Raw genomic sequence first — 7,120 nt, 5'->3', positions numbered from 1 at the left:
GGCGGCGGACGTGTCCGGCGCCGGCGGACGATGTCCGGCGCGCGGAGAGGAGCGGGGCTAGGGTTAGGGTAGGAAATGATCCGGGATTTCGGGGGAGGAGGTGTTTTTATAGGTAGGAGGAGCTAGAGATCTCCAAATGAGGTGCGGTTTTCGCCCACACGATTGTGATCCGACGACGAAGAGCATGGAAGTGACTTAGATGGGTTATTGGGATGTTTTGGAGGGGTGTTGGGCTGCAACCCAAAAGAGGCCTATGCGGTTACCCGGTTAACCGTTGGAGTATCAAACGACCTCCAAATGGCACGAAACTTGACAGGTGGTCTACCGGTGGTGTACCAAGGCCACTTGGCAAGCCTCGGTCCATTCGGAGAACGTTTAACACCCTCTCACGACAAAGAGACAAGAGGGGTGCGCCGGTGCATGTGGGAGCGTCGGAATGCAAAACGGACAACGGGGAAAATGCTCGGATGCATGAGGCGAACACGTATGCAAATGAGATTCACATGATGACATGATATGAGATGCATGACATGAACAAAATTCAAAACAAAAGACAAAACCCAACCACGGAGGGAAAACCATAGCACATAGCCGAAAATGGCAAGAGTTGGAGTTACAAATATGGAAAGTTACATCCAGGGTGTTACAACACTCCACCACTACAAGAGGATCTCGTCCCGAGATCTAGGACTGAAAGAACTCCGGATATTCGGAACGGAGGTGATCCTCGCGCTCCCAGGTGGCTTCTCGGTTGGAATGGTGTGACCACTTCACTTTCAGGAATTTGATTGACTTGTTGCGAGTCTTGCGCTCGGTTTCTTCGAGAATAGCAACGGGGTGCTCATGATAAGAGAGATCTTCTGGGAGGTCAATTTCTTCGAAGTTGATAGTGCGCTCAGGAGTCTTGAAGCACTTGCAAAGCTGTGACACGTGAAACACATCGTGCATGTTTGCAAAATTGGATGGAAGCTCAATTTGATAGGCGAGATCGCCTCTTTTGCCAATGATCTTGAAAGGACCCACGTATCTAGGGGCAAGCTTCCCTTTGATACCGAAGCGACGAGTGCCTTTCATTGGAGAGATGCGGAGGTAGACATGGTCTCCGATTTCAAAAGCCACATCACGGTGCTTGTCATCATAATAGCTCTTCTGGCGCGATTGCGCGGCTTTGAGATTCTCACGAATGACTTTGCACATTTCTTCGGCTTCTGTGATCAAGTCGTTGCCAAGAAGTTGGCGTTCACCTGTCTCAGACCAATTGAGAGGAGTACGGCACTTTCTGCCATAGAGAATTTCGAATGGGGCCTTGCCCGAACTCGCTTGGAAGCTGTTGTTGTAGGAGAACTCGGCATATGGAAGACAATCTTCCCACTTCATGCCAAAGGAAATGACACAAGCCCTGAGCATGTCTTCAAGGATTTGATTGATTCGCTCGACTTGGCCACTTGTTTGAGGATGGAAAGCTGTGCTGAAACGAATGTTGGTGCCCATGGCCTTCTGAAAGGAGTCCCGGAACTTAGAAGTGAAGATGCTTCCACGGTCTGAAGAAATCAATTGTGGAATGCCGTGCAAGGAGACAATTCTGGAGGTGTATAGCTCTGCCAGCTGAGCTGCTGTGATAGATTCTTTGATAGGAAGAGAATGAGCCACTTTAGTAAGCTTGTCAATGAAAACAAAGATAGCATCATTTCCACGCTTGGATTTAGGAAATCCAGTCACGAAGTCCATCTCGATATGATCAAACTTCCATTCTGGAATAGCAAGAGGTTGGAGGAGACCAGCTGGTCTTTGGTGTTCTGCTTTCACCCTTCTGCAGACATCACATTCATTCACAAATTGAGCCATTTCTCGCTTCATTCGAGTCCACCAATATGACTGCTTGAGGTCATGGTACATCTTTGTACTTCCAGGATGAATGGATAGGAGGGAATTGTGTGCCTCATTCATGATGACTTTTCTCGATCGCCTTTGGGAACCACAATTCGATCCTCGAAGAAAAGAGTATCTTTGTCATCCAAGCGATAGCACTTGTATTTGGAAATGCCCTTGTCAATACCACGTTTCACCTTCTTCACCATGGTATCCAGGAGTTGTGCCTCACGAATTTGATCTTCCAAAGTAGGAGAGACTATGAGGTTGGTAAGAAAGCCTTGAGGAACAACTTGAAGATTCAGCTTGCGGAAAGCTTCACGAAGATCCGGTTGGAAGGGCTTGAGAATTAAGCTGTTGCAATAAGCCTTTCTGCTCAAGGCATCTGCAATCGCATTCGCCTTGCCAGGAGTATATTCAATACTTGGATTGTACTCTTTAATCATTTCGACCCATCGAGTTTGCCTAAGGTTGAGGTTGGGTTGAGTGAAGATATACTTGAGACTCTTGTGATCAGTGAAAATGTCCACTTTCCTTCCCAACAAGAGATGTCTCCATGTTATCAATGCATGGACAACTGCCGCCAACTCGAGATCGTGAGTGGGGTAGTTCTTTTCGTTGGGCTTCAACTGACGAGAGGTATAGGCCACAACTTACTTCTCTTGCATTAACACAGCACCGAGACCTTGAAGAGAAGCATCACAGGATACTTCGAATGGCTTGGATTCATCAGGAGGAGTCAAGACAGGAGCTGTGACGAGTTTCTCTTTGAGGGTGTTGAAAGCAACGTCACACTCAGGCGTCCAGACATACTTGACATGCTTCTGGAGGAGGTTGGAAAGAGGCTTTGCAATCTTAGAGAAATTCTCAACGAATCTTCGGCAATAGCTTGGAAGACCGAGAAAACTGCGGAGCTGCTTGACATTCTGAGGAGGTTCGCAATTCACAATTGAAGACACCTTTTCGGGATTAACAGCAATGTCCTTGGCGGAGATGATGTCACCAAGATAAAGAACTTCATCAAGCCAGAACTCACATTTGGAAAACTTCGCATAGAATTGATGCTCTCTGAGCTTGTCGAGCACCAATCGCAAATGTTTGGCATGATCCTGCTTGTTCTTGGAGAAGACCAAAATATCATCGAGATACACCAAGACGAAATCATTGGTGTAGGGGTTGAATATAAAGTTCATCATTTGAGAGAATGTTGGAGGAGCATTGACAAGGCCGAAAGACATGACAGTATATTCATAAGAACCATAGCTTGTTCTGAATGCTGTCTTGGGAATATCTTGTTCACGAATGCGAATCTGATGATAACCCATACGGAGGTCAAGCTTGGAGAATACTTTAGCACCTTTGAGTTGCTCAAATAGCTCATTGATGTTGGGAAGTGGATACTTGTTCTTGATTGTCTTCTTGTTCAATGGACGGTAATCGACGCAAAGTCGGTCCGTGCCATCCTTCTTCTGGACAAAAAGAACTCCACATCCCCATGGAGATGAACTCGGTCTGATCAAACCCAGACGCTCTTGTTCATCGAGATGCTTCTTCAATTCCTTAAGTTCTTCAGGTCCAAGCTTGTAAGGACGCTTGCAAACGGGTTCAGTGCCGGGCTCAAGATCGATAACGAATTCGACTGGCCGATGCGGAGGCATACCCGGAAGCTCTTCTGGAAAGACATCTTGGTACTCACAAACGACTGGAATCTGAGAGATAGCATCCAACTCGCCCTTCTCATTGAGAGAAAACAACCGAATGGTTTCATCACGAGCGGCATAGATGATAACATCCTGAGAAGAGTGTGTCAATTTAATTTCCCTGGCAGCACAATCAAGTTGAGCTTTGTGCTGAGAAAGCCAGTCCATACCGAGAATTAGATCAATATCCGAGTCACCAAGAACAAATGGTTTAGATAGAAACTTATAGTCGCCCATCTTGATAGAGACATCATGAACTATTGAGTTGGCTCTCATTGACTTCCCCCGAGAAACAACACCCAAAGGTTTAACCAAGTAAGACCAAGTAAAATCATTCTTTGCGAAGAACGATCTTGACATGAAACAATGCGATGCACTAGTATCAAATAAGACTTTTGCAGGAATATCATTAACAGGAAGATTACCCATGATCACGTCTGAAGAATCCTCTGCCTGAGCTGCATTCATCATGTTGACCTTTGCAAACTTGGAATTATGCTTGACCACTGCATTTCTTGAAGATCTCACAGGAGGAGGAGGCGGAAGGCGCCTTTGGTTGAAGCATTTGTTCGCATAGTGAACTTTCTGCTGGCACTTGTTGCAAGTCACCTCTGAGAGCGAACGGTGATAAGGAACATTTGACCTTGGAGCTTGAGGCTGAGACTTGTTCTGATAACCTGGGTTGGGTGGGTGGGAAGATCCACGACCACCTGAGTTCTTCTGTTGGTAAGGCTGACGAAACGGAGGAGGAAGGTAGAACTTTTGCTGCTTAGCTGCCACTTGAGAGGAAGAAGAAGACTGAACTGCATCCCTGATTCTCTTCTTTGAAGCCTCACACTTGAGCTGAGCACCTTCTTGCTTGAGGGCCATATTGTAGAATTGGTCAAACTGAGTAGGCTCAACAAGAACGAGAGCTAACTGCAGATCCTCTCTAAGGCCACCTCTGAATTGATAGATCATACTCTTTTCATCAGGAACATCTTGTTTAGCGAAGCGAGCAAGTTTCTGAAACTGCTTGTTGTATTCGTACACTGACATGTTGCCTTGCTTGAGATTGCGGAACTCCTCACGCTTGCTCTCAACAACACTGGTAGGAATGTGGTGAGCTTTAAAGTCCCGACAGAAATCCGTCCAAGTAATCACTCGACCTCCTCTGGAATCCTTGTATTGCTGGAACCAATCAGCTGCCTGATCCTTGAGCTGAAAAGAAGCGACCTTGACGTATTCCTCAGGCCTGACATTGCTGCATTCGAAATGCTTGTTGATATCCACGAGCCAATCGTCGGCGTCTGTGGCCTCGGCACAGTAGCTGAAAGACTTCGGCTGATTTGCAAGGAACTGGTTGAGGGTAGGAAACTGAGGCTGATGGTTGAACTGCCCTTGATCTTGATTCCCTTGGTTGCCTTGGCCTTGGTTGCGCTCTTGCATTAGCTGGATCAACAACTGAGCGTTGGCGTTTGTGGTTGCCATCAAAGTTTGCCATGCCTCCGGAGGCGGAGGTGGAGGTGGAGGGTTCGCCTGACTCCCATCACTGCGTTCCGGATTCTGACGCGTTGGCGGAGCCATCCTGAAGAGAGTGACGTCCATTAGCATCTTGATAGACAGATAGACAAGTTGAATCAACGGATCGAAATTGCAACATATAATCTTCACAATAAACATTCGAACAGGGATGAACGAATGAATTCCAAAGTAAACATCACGTCCATTAAGGTGAGAAGCCACTTGATAAGAGATTGATGAATGAAAAAAAACAAGGTACGACTGGAACAAATAAGTGGTAAGGATTACCCAATCACAAACCAAATATCTGCGGGAAGAAAAGCTAGAGCTACTTGAATCCCACCTATAAACTCCCGAAACTTCCCGGTTATGCAATCAAGTGTTGGGGATACAGGGGAAGCAATATATCTCACCCAAACTAACAATCCCTACATCCAGCTGTATCCATCCGTCAACACATAACCAAGAAACCTTCGAAAATCGTGTACCTCAACCTTCGAAAAGCATCCGTTATACGAGTTATGGCAATACTCCCGAACTCCCCAGTACTGGGTGACGTCGAGGTTATCTCACCAACAACTGCATAAAAGAGATTTTCGATGTCGACAAAACTCAGGTATTCCAGAACTGCAACGATAAAATTGTCACGACAACACCTCGGAGCTCAACTCCCCGGGACACTGCCACAACCCCTAAATGTCAAGAGGCACCAAGAACAATGTTCTCATCACAAAACCATCGGAACGATTCCAAGATACCCGCGTGATCCTAAATTTTTTTTTAGTGAAATTTGAGGAGAGGAAAGTCAAAACTTCTACGTCAGGAGACCTCACCAGAGCGACGAAGGGACTGAGGAGTAAAAAGAATCCTACTCTCCGATATATATAATCCTAAGACTCAAAACATTTTTGTTCTAGACTCAACAACGCCAGCAAACAATCAAGCAGGCTGCTCCTAAGTCAGGGATGGCTCTGATTACCAACTTGTAACAACCTCGATGCGGCTATATCTCCCACGTGTCGAAGCACGACTTAGAGGCATAACCACATTGAAAGCAATGTCGCAAGTGAGGTAATCTTCACACAATCCATGTAATACATAAGGGAAAGAGATACATAGTTGGCTTACAGTCGCCACTTCACACAATACATAAATAAACATCCATCATTCAGATTACACTCAAGGTCCGACTACGGTACCAAAATAAAAGAAGACTACCCCAAATGCCACACAGATCCCTCGATCGTCCCAACTGGGCCCACTACCGATCGTCTGGAAACGAAACATAGTAACGACCACGGTCCTCGTCAAACTCCCACTTGAGCTCGATTGCGCCACTTGCGCTGGTATCATCGGTACCTGCATCTGTTTTGGTAGAATCTGTGAGTCACGGGGACTCAGCAATCTCACACCCGCGAGATCAAGACTATTTAAGCTTATAGGTAGGACAGAGTTGTGAGGTGGAGCTGCAGCAAGCGACTAGCATATATGGTGGCTAACATACGCAAGAGAGAGCGAGAAGAGAAGCAAGGCACGGTCGTGAATCTAGAAGCGATCAAGAAGTGATCCTAGAGCAACCTGCGTCAAACATAACTCCAACACCGTGTTCACTTCCCGGACTCCGCCGAGAAGAGACCATCACGGTTACACACGCGGTTGATGTATTTTAATTAAGGTCAACTTCGGGTTTTCTACAACCGGACATTAAAAATTCCCATCCACCTCATAACCGCGGGCACAGATTTCGAAAGATAATACCCTGCAGGGGTGTCCCAACTTAGCCCATCATAAGCTCTCACGGTCAATGAAGGATAAACCTTCTCCCGCGAAGACCCGATCAGTCTCGGAATCCCGGTTCGCATGACATTTTGACAATGGTAAAACAAGACCAGCAAGACCACCCGACTGTGCCGACAAATCCTGATAGGAGCTGCACATATCTCGTTCTCAGGGCACACCGGATAAGCGAAGCATGCAGGTACCAACGTAACCCAAGTTGCCAAGGGACGGTCCCGCACGGTGCTCTAGTTTGGACCAACACTCGAAGG

This window comes from Triticum dicoccoides, chromosome 1B (genome assembly GCF_002162155.2).
Source record: "Triticum dicoccoides isolate Atlit2015 ecotype Zavitan chromosome 1B, WEW_v2.0, whole genome shotgun sequence".
NCBI lineage: Eukaryota > Viridiplantae > Streptophyta > Magnoliopsida > Poales > Poaceae > Triticum > Triticum dicoccoides.
Note: the sequence above shows the minus strand (reverse complement) of the source record.